The sequence below is a fragment of the Lepidochelys olivacea genome (assembly GCF_965140295.1).
Source record: "Lepidochelys olivacea isolate rLepOli2 genome assembly, chromosome: 8".
In the NCBI taxonomy this organism is placed as follows: domain Eukaryota; kingdom Metazoa; phylum Chordata; order Testudines; family Cheloniidae; genus Lepidochelys; species Lepidochelys olivacea.
Genome location: NC_140418.1, coordinates 17,501,874 through 17,519,690, shown reverse-complemented (window position 1 = coordinate 17,519,690; position 17,817 = coordinate 17,501,874). Strand labels below are relative to the sequence as shown.

The following is a 17,817-nucleotide window of genomic DNA, read 5'->3' as shown; positions in this document are numbered from 1 at the left end:
TTGTGTAGCAATACAGTTAACATAGCCCCAAGTCATAATGCTGGCTTAAACTCTGAAATTACTTTTTAATATTTTTATTATGTTAACTCTGTAAATTATTAAAGAAGTGTAATATTCCAGCAACAGTGAATGGCAGCTGAAATTCAGTTCAGTAATGATACAACTCATTTGTAGATAGAATCATGCTGTCTAACAGTTTGGATAATTCAAAACTCCAAAGATTATTCCTAAATTAAATATAATGGCCAACATTTCTAAGGTTGGGTGCCTAAAGGTAGGCACCTGAATGCATATTTTGACATGGAGGCCAAGGTGTTTAGGTGTCTAACATGCAGATAGATGCCTGTGGGATTTTGAAATCAATAGGAGTTAGGCATCTAGGTGCTTTTGAAAATCCCAACGGGTGACTATATCTGCACCATTAGGTACCTAAATGCCTTTAAAAATCATGTCCCCTAGGTTCTGATTCAAAGCCTAATGAAGTCAATGGGAGAATTTCCATTGTCTTCAGTGGGCTCTGGATCAGACCTCTAGATATGAGACACACACAGCTCATGGAAATATAAAAAGCTGCTCAGAGCTACACTGCTCTTCAGAATGGTGAGGGGCCAGGCCATGATCCTGTCCCCTCTCTAACAGCCAACAGAGAGGGCCAGGGAGGGAGGAGAGGGAACCTTCTTTGGGAGTAGCACAGTAGCTCCAATCCCTCTGCGTTCAAAGGCATGTACCTGCTGCATCCGACACAATGCCTCCTGGAGCTGCTTCTGGTGCTGCTCCTTTGTGCATGGATCTGTGCCTTGCAGGCACAATGGAGCCCATGACACTTCTGCTGACAGAGAACAACTTTAGACCCATTTGCTCCAGCAGGAACGGATCTTCCTTCATACTTTGATTAAGCAAAGAGTATAATGTATTTTTTTTCTCTGCCTGTTCCTGTTTTGTGGCTTTGTGTTTTGGTTAACATTCTGATGTGTTCTTTCTTCTTTAACATCTGTCTTCCTAGGTTTGAGGGGGATGGCTGTATTGTTTGCTCTGTTTGCTTTTTCTTTGTGCTGCATTCTTGGATAGTTGCTCTGGCTGTTTCCTCTTATTGATATTTCCTTTCTTGTTTTGTTTTGTCTGCAATTCTCTGTACCTTCTTTCCAATGGTTTTGATTTCCTTCTCTCTTTCTCTTGCTCTTGTTTAGTGTGCAATCCCTAGGGTAGAACATTGGTTAGACAAACTAATAGGTGTGGAGCAGAAGCATTTAGAATCCCCCCAAAAAAACCCCACATGGCCGTTAAGATCATAGATGCACATCCGAAAGCAGAACACACTGCTTGCATGGCTGGATTACAGTATGGGCACAATAGTCATGTGGCAAGAACCAGTGCTTATGAATCCACATGATGACATTACAATCTAGACTTTGGTCGTTTTTTAAACAGTTCTAGCCCTTTTGTTGCAGAAAAGGCTTGAAAACTTGACTCAGTCCCACAATCACGACCGATGTGGCAACGTCTGCCTGAGTCTGCAGACAGCCTAAAACAATACCTTAGAGGTGTGTCTATTGCCCCATTCTTCTACGTGGGCTGTGAACTCTGGAATTTACTTTTTTGGAGGCTTCTGCCAACATCGCCCAAGCAGAGAACTGGGAGTCAGTCTAGAAGACAAAAAAAGGGCTTTTTAATATCGACTTGGCTAATACGATTTGAAAAACCCCTTAACATCTTGCATCCACAAAGTTAAAATATCATGTTTGCTGGTCATGGTGCAACCCAGGTTTCCCCTAGGTTTTGGAATACCTTAAACTGATCTTGACTATTTGACACCTTTACCTGATGTCTCCAGATCAGAACTGAACCACGTGGATGTGGGGGTAAATGAGGAGAAGCTTATGTTGCTGCTGCTCAAGATGTACCTATTATTTGGATAAAGAAAGACTTTGAACTCCAGTGCTATCGATCTGGCACCTTGCACAAACACTTTGGATTAATGTGAGTGAGAAAGGAAATTGCATTTGTGCCAACTGCAGGAGTGAAATACTTGATTTCCCCATTAGTCTATCAGGTTAGCTCATGTAAACAACATAATTAAATTTGTTTACACTCACCATGCTATATAAATAACAAAAATAATAAATTTAAGGATACAAAGACAATAATAATATAAAATTAGATAAGAGGCTAGGAGGGAAATAAATTAAACAAGCAAAGGTAGAATAATACATCAGTATTAGAGATAGGCCCACCCCTGAATCCTAATACTACCAATCTTTGGAGCTGGTTGGGAAATAGAATCTGAATCCAGAACTGAATTTGAGTTTCCCAGCCAGCACCAAAATCCCAGTTCCAAAGACTTCGGAACACAGCAACTGTGGGAAGGAGAAAAGGTTTGAAAACTGGATCTGCATTTTGCAGCTCAAGGCCATCTCTAATTAGAGTTACGAAGCAATGCTGTATGCAGGTCAAGGTTTAAGGGTAGCAGCTGTTTAGATACACAGGGATTCTTGCAGATTATTGCAAAACATGCAACTGTGAAGATGAGGAATATGAAAGTGAATAAATGTCAAAGATGTTTAATATCTTGTAATATTTTTCTAGCTAATTACTTAAAGGCCTGATCCACTGAGGGTCTGACCATCTCCTGGGAGGTATAAGACTTGAGGGCATTCAGAATCTTTCAGGGGTACTTTGCTCTACTCTGGATTGGGCCTTCCTAAATATTTTTTATTTTTACATACTACCACAGACACTATAAACCAGGGGCGCTGGAACAATGTTTATAGCGGGGGTGCTGAAGGCCACTGAACCAAACAGTAAACCCCGTATATGATGGAAACCTCTTCAAGCCGGGGCGTGCAGCAACACCCCTACTTCTAGCACTTATGCTATAAACAGTTGAATGGAATTATTTTACAGTGTCTGAGATTATACCTGAACTCACTGAGGATTGGAAGGCTACACCGTGTGTGAAATCCTGGCCCCACTGTAAATCCTGGCAACTCCCGTTGATGTCAGTGGGGGCCAAGGGTTTCAACCCTGTGTATGCCTGTCAACTCATCAGCTGGGCAGGGGCCAGCAATCAACTGAGTTGCGAGACTTTGGAAATACAGGCAGTAATTAACAGAGGTGTGAAGTTGAGTGAAAAGCCTGGATCTTCATCTAATCCATAGTTGTCTGTTCTCAAGAATCATCTGAATGTGATATCCTAACTGTGTCAGAGTCTGCAGTTTCCTTTCCAGGATGGTCACTTACAGAAAACATGTTGACCCATTAACACCAGGATGTGGCATAGAGCTGTCACTTATTTGTGTTCTTTTACCAGTACTAGGCATATGAATATTTCTAGTAAAGGAGGGGGAATCCAGAATAAAAAGTTCATGAATATGTGTTTGAATATTTAAATAAATTCACTTTGTCCATGCTCATGCCTCTTGTGTGTACTCTGTCAAGGTTTGAGTAAATCTGACTGGCAAAAATAGTAATGGAAAGTGAAAACCAAAGTTGCACACACAAGTATTTATAGGTATCAGGTCTTAAATCTGTATTCAGAAGAATTCACAGCTTGAAATGTTGACACTGATTTCCAGCTATGAAAGACAAACCTTGCCATGTGACTCTTAGACAAATGAAAACTAAGTTACACAGGTTGAATTTTAAATATGCGATCAGTGCATAAAGCAAAAAGAGGATATCATGATCTGTTTGCTGGCATTTCATGAGCAGGCAAAGAGGCCAACTGAGTTGAATTCATTATTTGTTCAGCTCTCATTCTGTGCACATGAGCACAGATGACTGGATCTATATTTGTTTATTATAATCCTTTTGTGTAATCTTTAAGGGCTCTGATTCAGGAAAGCAATTTCAAAGGAACTTAAGGACTTCCATCGAATTTAAGCAGAGGCTTAAATTTAAACAGGTGTTAAAGTGTTTTCCTGAATCTGTGGCTAAGATACTATGCAGATAGGCAGGTAACAAGGTAATTCTTCTCTGGCGCAGTGCAGAGGGGAGGACGAATTGCAAGTTTCATACTGCATGTCTTTTTATCTTCTAGCAAAGCCTCCCACAGCTATTTTATGATCCAATGACTCCCATGTGGAACAATGATTTTGGTTTCCCATTAGTATTTTCCATAGGATGAGCTATACGATGTGCTGTAAGAGGGAGTTCCTGAATGACTATGATAACATGTCATACTTATTTAGCAGTGATTTAGATCCCCAGTGATACCCTGCAGTGGTTTGTTCATTGATGTATTTTAAATTGCAATTCGTGCCCATTTTGAATCTTGAGTATGAGTTCACTCCAGGATATCGGGCATAGTGCTTACTACAATGAGTATCCTCAGTCCAGCAAACTCCTGCCGGTCGGCATAATACTTATTATAATGAGTAGCTCTATCGACTTCAATGGGACTATTCAGGGTGGCAAGTACTATGCTCAGTAGTAAGTGTCTGCAGGAACACAACCATGATTTGTATAAAAGAATGATTCTCAATATGTTTTCCAAGATCTTAAAGAAAAAAGCATCAGATTTCCTCATACTTGTGGGAACAGCTGAATGGCAACCTGAGATAGGACAGCATCAATGCAAGAACAGGACTAAGAGTTAGTTCAAAGTAGTAACAGCAGGTTTGTGAGCTTAGTGACCTTGATGAGCTGTGTTAAAAGAAGAGAACTTGATTGCCAGATGGAGTTTTCCCGGGGCTCTGATGGGTCTATTGAATAGGCACATAAATTAGAAATGCACAGGATAAAATAACTTACAAGCTAAGAGTAATTTAAAGAAGATGGCAATGTTCTGGAACACACAGGACAGCAGCTGGTAGTTTCAGACCAGCAGAGTCACCTAGATTTTAAGGCTACAACTGCTGAATTGCTGTGAAATCACTATAGTTTTTTCTTCTCTGCATTAGTTAATTTCTCCAGCATGAACAAATGATCATGAGCTCTGGGCTACTGCCTCAAACAAGCAGCATTAAGTAAGAAGAGTGGGAGGGGGAAGTGTAGCAAATTATGGAAATGTAGCATTCAAAGCATTATGCAAATTAGTGTGTATTTGAAATATTATTACTTACTTGATGTCTTGTTGATCTAATAATAGTCTTTACTTCCATTATGGAAAAAGAAAAAAATATGTAATATGACACTACTTTATCCTTACCGTGTTCCCATGAGGCTATCCAGGCTGTCAAAAAGCTCGATATGCAAATCTAAATATATGTGATTTAAGGGTGTAATGGGCCATGTGAAATCCACAAGAGTCCCATGAACTGTTAGAACACCAGCTGTGATTGCTCATTGCTGCTGCCCATGGAATAAGGATAAGGATATCCCAAAGCTGCCAGCTACAGAGCATTACCCAGATCCTACCAAAGAAAATTGGGAATTTAAAACTTTAATGTCTTTGTGTCATCCCACAGCTCTCACATTCATTATTTCAGTGTCTGTAGCAGCCCTTGCAAACTGTGCTTCTCTGATGCTTTGAGGTCCAACCCAGGCTAGTTGGGGGTTGTGTCACCTGCACTGTAACTCTGGGTGCCTTAAACGTTACGTTGCTGTGGCTCACAGCCCAGACGCCAGCAGACAAACATTCAGGTCACATCCTGGCTTCCACTGCCCATTACATTTTTCAGGGTGACCCACCACTGTGGATTTTCCCCAAAACCATCTTCCTGGTAGCATCCAACCCTCTCCTGGAGCACTCACAAAAGTTATCAAGTTCACTGCTCCTTTAAAGAGACAGAAAACAGCAGCTCATTAATTTAACTGGAGTTGGACAAACACTTTTATTTCAGGTTTCAGAGTAACAGCCGTGTTAGTCTGTATTCGCAAAAAGAAAAGGAGGACTTGTGGCACCTTAGAGACTAACCAATTTATTTGAGCATGAGCTTTCGTGAGCTACAGCTCACTTCATCGGATGTGTTAGTTTAGATTAAAAGTAAAATAAGTTTATGAAACAAAAAGTCATAGGTGTAAGTGATGCCAAGTATAAGGAATTATATTAGACAGGGTTACAAGCAAACAAAAGTAAAAAAAATATATATGCTCCTGAGATTAAAACTTAATTTCAGCAAGTTACAATCTTTGCCTAAGCAGGTTTCTCACCTAATCTTACTTCCGAGAGATTTCAACTCCCTTGGTTGAAGGATCCAACATTCTATGATTTCAAGAGTTCTGGCCCCTTTAGTGATGGACACGAAGATGGCTTTCTGTTCTTGTTTATACAATAAAAGCTGTGTTATCCAGCACTTTAACATCCTGAAAGCTCTAGAAACTGGCATTTCTGATATCTCCCAATACGAATCTTCAATCTAGTAACCAGGACTGATGCAGAAGCTAACCGGGACCGATACCGAAGCTATTCAGGACCCAAGTATTCCGAGAGCAGTTGGACTACACTCAAGTTAGCCGAGAAGAGCAGAATGCTGTTCTTTCTGTTTGTATCTACCATTGTGATCGGTTGGTTTACCTCTCATTGTATTGCCCTGTGTTTATCATAAAATATCAATGCCAGCCTACAATTACGGCATCCAAAATACCAGCAAAAAGCAATGGAGAGAAGCGTAAGAGAGTTGTGTTGACATGAAAACACATTTTTACACATTTTGAAAATGGCAAGCATAGGAATGTTTGTTCATTTTATAGTATTCTAATTCTTTGAAAATTGGTAATTCACTGGTAAGTATAACTCTTAGTTAACCGGAATTTTTGGCTAATGGCGCTCTCCATTCTCCCAACATGCCAGATAACAAAGCTTTTACTGTATCTTCCAAAGATATCTGAAGTTTATATCTTGCTTCAGGAGGCCCTCCTGGGGGCTCAGCTTGCTGTGTCTGCCAGTGAATGACACCATTTTGCAGTCTCCTCCACCCCAATCTGATAGTCAAGAGGCTATCTCCCCCACTCGGCTGGTGGCTTTGTTAACCTTTTATGTAAATGTGCCTTCATTGTCTCTTACCACCAGGCTGGTCAGACAAGCAACTACACATTCCTTTGCCTAGGGCAGACTGGGCTTATTCACTGCTTGCTAAACACATTTTAAGAACATAATTCTAGCTCATATTTATAACTCTGTGTACACTCCCTGTACATATACCCACAATGATTTTCAGGACCAGTGTGTTACCAGTTTATATGTGATACCTTATATGACACCTTTTAGAGACTGGTTATGACAACAGTATATTAGGTGTGAACCACCAATAGGCCCCTGTGTCTAAACTCCCTTCATAGCTTTCAACAGTGAGGACTGTTATTCAGGAATTGAAATTCCCATGTGAATATTTCATTTATGGCTGCTTTTGTGTACGGATGTTTGCTTGAATCATCATTATCTGTTTAAAGAGACAATGACAACATGTGGATGCTCACTGGCTTGATTTACAGGAACATCCAGGTATGAGGCTTTTGACCAGAACCTCTGTAATGCTGATCAACAAAAGAGAAAGAAATTACAGGATGAATAATAGAGAAGTGTACTTCTAGGGCATGATCCAAAGTCTGTTGGTGTTAATGGGAGTCTCTTTGTTGGCTTCAGAGCACTTTGCAACATCTAGAAGCACCTTTCCACTAAGGTCCTCAAAGCATTTAGCAATCTTTAATTATTAAGTGTACTTCACTTTACCAGTATGGGGTAAGTAGTATTATCCCCATGATTATCATAATTCTGTTAACACAGTGCAACATTGTGCCTGGCTCTTCACCAGGTGAACAGAGTGAGGATGGCATTATAATAATACCTACATCAATATAAGAAACCTTTCATATGGCACGTGTCAGGGTCAGACAGAGTTAAGAAAATGTTTTTTCATTCCTGCTTTACAGAGGCGGGCAACTAGCAAAATTCTGATTTTATGGATGGGGAAACTGAGGCAGAGAGAAGTGAAGTGACGTCTCCACAGTCACACAGCAGAGGCTGAGCTGAGATAGCTGCCAGGGCTTCTGACTCCCTGTCCTGGGCCTTGTCCACTGAAACACACTGATCCATACCGAGCCTCAGGTCCAATAAGCATCCAAACCAGATCTATAAACCTTTAGAGGTTCATCTATCGCCAGTCTGGTTTTGAGGGAACATTGCCTAAACTTGAAGGAGTGAATGAATACAAATAGGTTTGCTTACTATGTCACAGGGAATTGGTTTCTCTATTTCCTGTAAACTTTGATTTGTAGTTTGGGTGCTAGCCTAGCCAATGTCCATGACAAACTCATGTGTACATGTGTACCATCAAATTATGAATTACCCTGTTTAGAATAAGTTTATTATAGAGATGATTACGTGTTGTTTTTCTCTCATTCCATATCCTCATGCGGAAGGGATGCAAATAATTCTCCCAGCTGTGAGCAGCTAGAATCAGCCCTCTCCAGAGCCCCCAGCTTCACTGCGCTCGTTCTTTAAAGTGTTATTCGTCAGCTTAATTAGCCCTAAAGGAAGCACTTGTTTCAAATTAGGACAACAGTTTTTCTGAAAAGGACATGATGACATTAACAATGGCAACTTGTTAAAATAATAGCGCTTTTAGGCTGGGTTTTAAATGAGGCTGAGTGAACTCAACCACTTTAACTCAGTTGGGTTTCTGATTTAGCCACTGAAAAATCACCTGTATTGTGATAATTCAACTCCTGATGAACCACTGGCCTCATCAGCATCATATTAGCACAATTACATTGCTCTGCAATGGGTCAAATATTGTCACAACCGCAAGAAGTGATAAATCTAAGTCATGATATCTCTGAACATAATGTAGGCCATGAAGCAGACATGTTTTCAAGCTCTAGCCCTACCAAAAATATCAGAACCAGACACTGTCAGTATTTCTGGATGCTCTAGCCTTCCATGCCTGAAGAAATGAGTTCAAATCCTGATAACGCCACAAATAAAATGAAGCCTGGGTGATCTCAGTCTAATGTACATTGCTTGTATCCGAAACCCAGCCCACAATCTAAGAAAATTAGAAACCAAGGTCCGACTGAGAATGGCTAGTGGAATTTCAGGCAGAATTAAGATACATTGGCAGAGCTATGTCGGGCCTAGCAATAGAATTTGGACTTGCTGCAGATCAGGAAGGTGCTTTGCATATTAGAATATTATGCATGTCAGCATTTGGGCACTCTGGGAGGGATGGGTGAGAGCCCAGAGCTGAAATAGCAGAGAACTATTCAACCTGCATCCAGTGGCTGCAGCTCCCCCCAGGGAGGCTTAGCCTGCCCTGCCATGTTATACCCGCCACCTATGCAGAAGAACCAAGGAGCTGCTGCATGGAAATGAGTTCAGTTCAGAGGTTGAAATACCCTACCTGGACCTTTGTGCAGACCCCTGTGGGGATGGAGAGAGATAGGAGGATCTTTGTGGTGTTGGATTGTCCGTGCTGTACGACCTCCTGCCCCTCATCCCTGCTGGGTCCAGCCACGCAGTGTCCGCTCCATGATGGGAATTCCCATGTCCCTGTCTAGCAGAACCATGCTGGTTCTGCTGCCAGGTGACCCTCTGTAGCAGCAGAGGAGATGGCTGAGCTTTTCCCTAAATGCATTCAAAATTATTTTATAACATTAAGAAATGGACCAACGCAATGATGTCATAGTGGAGCTGCAGGAAATGTTCAGATCTACCCTCCCATATTTGTGTGTGCCTTCCATTATGTTAGAGTTCAGTAAATACACGGCTGGCTTTCATTTCTCCCGTTTTTTGAAAGTCTTCTCATTATTCTCACTGTTAGCTTTCTGAGCCAAAAATGGGATAAATGCAAGGTGATCACACAAAGATAGAGGGCGCTAGCAATCCACCCTCACAACTAGCCAAAACCCTGGGCAGCTCCAGACTGCCGGTTCGGCTGCTAAAAGGTAACCAACCCCCACTGAAACTGAAGCATAATCTGATCATAAAACACTCCAGTGGTTCGGTGAATTCATTTAAAATGCCTGACCAATCTAATTTTTGAGCCATCAAAACAACCTGTTTCCTCAGCCTCTCTGAAAGTTGAATGTCTCCCTCTGGCTTAATGTCCCTTGTTGCATATGAGCCAGATCCTTTTCTTTCTGTTTCTTTCTTAAATCAGAGATGATGAAAGTCTTGGGCCACTCAATTCAGATACAGGGACAAAGGGCGGGAGGAAATAAGGAAAGGCATGAATAACACAGTAGGAGAGGTGACCTTCCGTGGTTCTCTCCTACAATGGCCCTTTCTGCAAAGTATAATTTCTGTGTTTACTGCCTGCTTACAAAAGTAAATTGGAGCATATTTTTTTCAGAAACTATTCTGCCTTAAGCACTCTCTTTTATGGATTGACCACGATTGTGTGTATACTTGAACTGAAACCACAACCTCAAGCAGGCAAGGCAACGGCTTCAATGGAGGCCATTTAGAGAAAATTGGATGCTCATTTAAAGAAGAAAAATGTGGGCTTTTTTTCTCATTTAAAAATTATTTTCAAACCGAATACTCTATTTCAACCCAGAAAATACCTTTTCAGGTCCTGGAAATGTTCTATAATTATGATTCAAGGTGTGTGTGTGTGTGTGTGTGTGTGTGTGTATGTGTGTGTATATATATTATTATTCTGTGTGTAATGCTCTGCAATTGGCTTTGATTCAATCTATATTTTTATAGTGTACTTAAAAAGGCTAAGCTATCAACTCAGTGTTCTGGTTATATATTTTCTGTCCTAATCAATTATTTGCAATCTGTTAGAACTCTTGCAAATTACAAACGACTTTCAATTTGCACACAGTGGGTTTTTTTTTTTTTTTTTTACTATATGTTAGGATCACCAGAAATGCTTTTCAGAGTGGGAATGATCAGCATGCCAAGTATCAGAGTCTGCGGCGTGAGGGAGACCCTGGCACACGTTCGCTTGGAGTGTGCCAGGTTGCAGCCCCTATTCCAGCTCCTCACAAATATTTTGTTACGTTTCTGGCTACACTTTTCCCCTCACCTCCTTATCTATGCGCTCCCTATCCATGGCCCCACAAAACCACAGGACCTCCTGGTCAACGTCCTCCTGACCCCGGCTAAAATGGCCATCTATAAAACCAGGGAGAGGAGGTTGGCCAAAGGAGACTCTTGTAACTGTGGGGCCTATTTCTGATCCTCCATCCGTTCATGCTAACGGGCAGAGTTCCTCTGGGCAGCGTCCACTGACTCCCTTGACATCTTTGAGGAGCAGTGGGCACTGTCTGGGGCTCTCTGCTTGGTGTCCCCATCAGGTTCCCTTTGTTTGATCCTTTGACCGCACTCCTGTTCCTGTTATTTTATTAATTGTCTCCCAAAATCACTTGGCTTTCAGGTCCTGTGGATCCCCCCCTTAGGCGGGGGGACCCTTTAGCAGTGGGCGATCCCAATAGGATCAGAGTCCCAAGTTCAAGTTCGCTAGAAATCATTGGTAAATGTTACTTTCTCCCAAACTGGAGGTGCGTGGAAGAGAAATCAGTTATAAGATAACCAGCTACACAAGTCTATTCAGTGGTGACTTTGTCTGATCCGCATGAAGGAAAACCTGCAAGTCACACAAATGGGAATGTAACCAATAGATAATCCTAGAATCATAGAAATGTGGGGCTGGAAGAGACGTTGAGAGGTCATCAAGTCCAACCCCCTGTGCTGAGGCAGGACTAAGTAACCCAAGGCCATCGCTGACAAGAGTTTGTCCAGCCTGTTCTTTAAAACTTCCAATGATGGGAATTCCACAACCTCTTTTGGAAGTCTGTTCCAGAATTTAACTACTCTTATAGTTAGAACGTTTTTCCTAATATCTAACCTAAATCTCCTTTGCTGCAGATTAAGCCCATCACTTATTGTCCTGGACATGGGAAACCATTGATCACCGTCCTCTTCATAACAGCCCTTAAACATATTGGAAGACTGTTAACAGGTTTCTCCACCACCACCTCCGTCTTCTTTTCTCTAGGCAAAACATGTCCATTGTATTTTATCCTTTCGTCATAATGGAAAGAGTTAACATAAAGGAGATCTTAATGGTAAGTGATCATCCAGTCAACATTTCTTTTAAAAACATGTTGATTCTGAATATAAAGATGCTTGGGCCCCGAGCTGTATGGGTCCAGTCACACCTCATTTCAGTGCTCAGCTGCAGTTGCTGAGCTTGTTCCCAAGCAGATACATGACAGCTGAGGTAGGGGAGCTACATCACTGTGTGTCCTCCTAATCTAGTAAGGCTCTTCAGGTATAGCCCCTCACCATGATATTAGAAGTGCCTTCTGCAGGGATGAGTATGGTGTGAAAGCCTGAACAGAAGAGAATAGGCTGAAGCAGTCTCAGAGACAAGACTGCACAGCCTACTGGGGAGGATCCAGTGGATCTAGTGGAGGATCTAGTGACCAGCTCCTGAAGCTGAGCACTGGAATATGAATTTGTTCCATTGTAATTGCAATGCTCAGGTTGCAAGTGTCTTTCTTTACATTCACTCATCTGCATTTTTAAAAGCAGTCTGTATTGGTTGATCACTTTTCATTAGAGTCTCCCTTATCATAGCCCTTAGCAGTTGTCGCTTTCTCCTGCCCACGTAAGCAGCCCCAATTAGTCTCTATTGCTCCATTCTGATCCCTGCTCAGAGTGGATGAATACCTGTCTGTGTGCTCTGAAACATGGCCATGTTTAAAAATGGAATGAGCCCATTAGCAAAATGGAATTAGCTGTGCGGGGGGAGGGGGGGAAGAGGGGGGAATATGTTCTTCTAGTCAACAGGCTGTGATAACATGCAGCCACTGACAGTTTGTGAAGTTCGGGGAATCCCATGTCTTTGAGTTGCTTTATACAACCATGGCCAATAAGGTTTTTGAAGCTGTCATAAATATAAAGGGAAGGGTAAACCCCTTTAAAATCCCTCCTGGCTAGAGGAAAAATCCTCTCACCTGTAAAGGGTTAAGAAGCTAAAGGTAACCTCGCTGGCACCTGACCAAAATGACCAATGAGGAGACAAGATACTTTCAAAAGCTGGGAGGAGGGAGAGAAACAAAGGGTCTGTGTCTGTCTATATGCTGCTTTTGCCGGGGATAGACCAGGAATGGAGTCTTAGAACTTTAGTAAGTAATCTAGCTAGGTATATGTTAGATTATGATTTCTTTAAATGGCTGAGAAAAGAATTGTGCTGAATAGAATGACTATTTCTGTCTGTGTGTCTTTTTCATAACTTAAGGTTTTGCCTAGAGGGATTCTCTATGTTTTGAATCTAATTACCCTGTAAGGTATCTACCATCTTGATTTTACAGAGGTGATTTCTTTACTTCTATTTACTTCTATTTCTATAAAAGTCTTCTTGTAAGAAAACTGAATGCTTTTTCATTGTTCTCAGATCCAAGGGTTTGGGTCTGTGGTCACCTATGCAAATTGGTGAGGATTTTTACCAAACCTTTCCCAGGAAGTGGGGTGCAAGGGTTGGGAGGATTTTGGGGGGAAAGACATGTCCAAACTACGTTTCCCAGTAAACCCAGTTAGAGTTTGGTGGTGGCAGTGGATATTCCAAGGACAAAGGATAAAATTAATTTGTACCTTGGGGAAGTTTTAACCTAAGCTGGTGAAAGTAAGCTTAGGAGGTTTTCATGCAGGTCCCCACATCTGTACCCTAGAGTTCAGAGTGGGGGAGGAACCTTGACAGAAGCTAATACACCTGCTGTGTTTTCTGTTAAACAGAGATTCCCTTTCCCAAGCTCTTTCATCTCCACAGAAGAGCCAGCATGATATTCAGATAAAATGTTTGGCAAATACTCTTAAATGACAGTGTATTAATTCATGTGATACTCATAGCAATGGTAGGCTGAAGCCTAATGAACAAGTGCCTGCTGTTCATACTAATGTCATCCACTCCACAGTGGGACTCCCATTACCATTCAGCTTTAACGTACACGGTTACCCCGACCCCAAATTCCAAACACAGCTGCAGCATTCAAACTACACACACCTAACATTGCATCTATAGATTGTTAGAGGAGGGGACTATGAGCCAAAGAATAATTGCAAATTCAAGCCGCTGTAGTTGTGCTATTAATTATTTTAATGATGTATTCTTTTAGACTGGGAATATGATACCAATAAGGTTTAATTAATAAATTGTTAACATGTAATTGCTGTACCTATATGAGTCACCAGAGTAATCTCTTCTTGTTAGATAAGCAGCACTACAGATACCAATGCAAATATTTCTGTCTATAGATCTTTTCATTTCAAGTGATTGTTGGTAGGACATTCCAGGGATGGAGAATTACTTAATCACTGCCTTCTTTCTTCAGTATACAAACTATTGGCCAGTAGTCAGATCACTTTGCTACAGTCCAGGCAGGAATGTAGCATACTCTAGACAATTTAGTGTTTCTTTGTATGAAAATATTAAAATTAATTTACCACATCAACATTTGTCTGGCTAGTTGAAATCTGCTAAGTCCATAGCAAGGGAAAAGGTACTGACCTACTAATTAACAATCAGAGTATTGGGCACTAGTCCAGGTGTTTTATCAAAAAGGCATCATACAGCTGTAATATAGAGTTAGAACCAGATCCTCAGCTGCTGTAAATTGGCATCGATTATTGACTTCAATGGGACTCTTGCTGAGTTATACCAGCTGAGGATATCACCCTTGGGCTTAAAGAGCAGGCAGCTGCTTTCAGATGCCATAAAAATAGTATATGGCAGCAGAAATAACTAAAATGTGTTTGGTTTTATTTCCATTTGTAACACTGAAAGATACTGATGTATTTACCTCTGGGCCACATGGAACAAGGACTGGGCCACAGTAAGCCAAGGGAAACAATCCACTGTTTAAATAAGATAAAAGAGATTAAAAGAACTTTTCTAAAAATGTATTTTATACATTAAGGAATAAATAAAAACACTTATTACCACTGTTAGTAGCAGAGATTATTTTCTTTAATTTAAAACGTAAGTGGCTGACAGGGCGCCCGAATGTTGGCCTGCAAAAGGACTCAACTAAAATTCCCCAGGCAACAAAAAAAGCCTATGTAAACATATAAACGGTGTAGTATGTCCAACCAACTCAATCTATGATCAACCAGCAGTACATCAGATTGCAAAGCCCATACCTCTTAATCATTGTGCTATCCTGAAATCATTTTTCTAAGATATTGAAAACAGCTACTCCACTGAGTGCCTCTCTTATTTTCTAGATTAAAGTGTCAAATTGTTTCTTTACAACACAGACAGGAGACATTTTAGAAAATACGGTCAGAATCAGTACTATGTAGCCGTTGCCCTTAATGATTTTAGAAATAAAATAATAGGATAGGTCAGGATATTTTGACGATTATATGACATGTCATAATGTGATGTGTTCTATTCTGAACTACTACTGATATGTCATGAAATAAAAGTAATATTAAAATAAATACATTTCAAAATGAAAAATTTGTTTTGAAATGAAATGTCAGGTTTTTTTTAAATGGCACATTTCCCCCCACAAAATGGAAATTCTGTGTTTCAAGCAGCTGCAACACAGACCATAAGGAGAAGACCTGGCCAACCATCCCCTCTCTTTTACTGAAATGGATGTAAGCTCATCAGAGACTTCCTCTGACTGCCACTATGATAGTATGTCAGGAGATGAGAGGCAGTATCATAGGCTGCGTCTTCATTGCAAAAAAGGTGGGTTTTCTATCAAGAGTGCTCAAATCGGTAAAAACGAGATGGTGAAATCCTAGTGGAAACAAGCCACAGGTAAGTTTTTATCTAGATGTAGCTACATGAGGTTAACCTAGAACCTCTAGCTAGAGTTTATCTTGAGGTACACTGAGGTGAAAACTATCTGTGCCTTGTCTCCACTAGTATTTTATATTGCAATCGCTCAGTCAAGTTAACTCAATGGAAAAACATATCTATTTTGTAGTGAAGACCTAGAATTTGGTCCCAGTCACTTTGGACCATATAGGTCAAACCCACCATCTTAATGTGCTCAGTTGTGTTTTGTTATGACTAAGGCTAAGATTTTTGTCATGGTTATTTTTAGTAAAAGTCACAGACAGGTCATGGGCAATAAACAAAAATTCATGGAAGCCGTGACCTGTCTGTGACTTTTGCTGCTGCAGCTCCATGGTTTCTCCTGCCAGAGTGGTGGCTGAGAGCTGTGGGGTTCCACGCCACACCCCCCACAAGGCTGTCCCCTGTTGCTGGAACTCCTCCCCTGAGGAGGCTGTTGCCCATTGCTGGAACCCTACCGGGGTCCCGCTTGCTGCCAGCTCCAGTTCCAGGCTCCAGTGTTACCCGGGGTTCTTTCAACCCAAAGCTCTTGGTAACTTTTACTCTGAGAAAGGGGGTGTCAGGAAATAAATCAGGGGAGACGCAGCTGTCCAACTGATAGATGGCTAGCACAAACAGGACAACACAAGAATGCTTTCACTTAAAGCTAAACTTTACTTAGTCTCAAGCGCTTACACACATCCCCAACAGGTTAGTAAAACACCCCCAACCCTCGATAATTACCGAAGCTGAGTGTGGCTCTCCAGTGGCACAGCGAGAGGCTTCCATTGGCCAAACTTCAGTCTGCCAGTGGGGACCATAAGATGTATCCAGAGGGAGAGTCCAGTCCAACTACCTCAAACTTTTTCCCCTTATTTATATATTAGTAATACAATGACATGTCCCTTAAAGAAAACTTGTTAAGCAAGCATTTTCAATGGTCAAGCAAGAGGATTCCTTCTGATTATTGATTAACCAGGTGTGGTTTATCCCCCAGAGTTTGCAGCTTTGAGGCCCTAACAGACATTCCTGAGGGCACAACCCACTCTTCTAAAATGCATGTATCAGCAACTTCAACACAATTCTTATCAGGAAGGATGTGGGGTCAAGCTGCCCTTTCTGTGGCACCCAAAACCCCCTCCCCTCCTACCTTGTTAAGCTGAGACTGCTGCATGGCCAATTTACGGCCTGCTGACTTGGCTGCTTTTAGCAATAAGCAATAGTGGTTTCAGGCACTTTACTGGTTTGCTGAAATCTCCCCGTACACCAGGGGCTGAAGCAGAAAATGTCAGAGGTCTCTGGAAGTTACAGATTCTGTGACCTCCGTGACATAAACATAGCCTTGTTATGACCCACTGGGTGGTGCTCTAATGTCTTAGTTTAAGATACAAGGTGTGGGGGGAATGTTTTTAAATTCCAGTCTTTAGGTAGATGGGGTGTGTGGATGGCAACATTATTAGTTTCAGCCCAGGGCAACAGAAAGTATAAATTCATCACTGGTGGCATGCTGTAGAAGCTTAGTAGCTTCCATTGGGTCATTATCATAGATAGCAATTAGAAGAAATATTTTGAATTGAAAACCAAAATATTTTTTTAGTCCTTTATTCCCAAATCCCACTTCTTGGAAGTATTTTTTAGTGCATAATTCCAGCTTCTGCTAATGCAATTCTTTCTATACAGCATCTGCTCTGCACAATTACCATAAAATGTTCCAGAGCAGACTGCTGTCTATATCCACTACAGGTGCGTCAGCTGAACCTTTTTGCAGGGGTGTGTGTATGTCTGACCCTGTGATGCGAGGCAATTAAACATTCTTCTTGGATACTGGAAGCTAGTCTGGATTACAGCTGCTAATTGCTCAGTGAGAAACCTTCAATGGCATACTAAATACAAGGCAGATAGGAACAAAGCTTCACAGCGAAAGCCTTTAAACAATGATACATAATTAGAAGAAACAAAACGGTTACTTGAACTGAGGACCACATGCCTCCTTTTTATATGTGCTCATCGAATCAGCCATTATCAGTTATCCGTTCATGATTATATAAATGTGCATCAAACACACAAGCAGTTGATGCTGTACTCAGATTCTCTCTCGCACCTGTGGGGTTAAACACTGAAGAGATATCATCAAGTT

General features: G+C 41.3%; 2 long non-coding RNA genes across 2 annotated transcripts in view; one reads left to right on the top strand and one right to left on the bottom strand.

Moving 5' to 3' along the window:
* LOC311525042 overlaps positions 1-17,817 on the top strand; it is a 365,087-nt gene that overhangs the window by 313,214 nt on the left and 34,056 nt on the right. The gene's annotated exons all lie outside the window — the stretch shown is intronic.
* On the bottom strand, positions 65-16,522 carry LOC311525041. The gene is made up of 3 exons (XR_014712660.1): positions 16,425-16,522; positions 1,535-1,643; positions 65-1,197 (listed from the first exon to the last, which is right to left on the bottom strand). It is a non-coding gene; the product is annotated as an uncharacterized lncRNA (long non-coding RNA).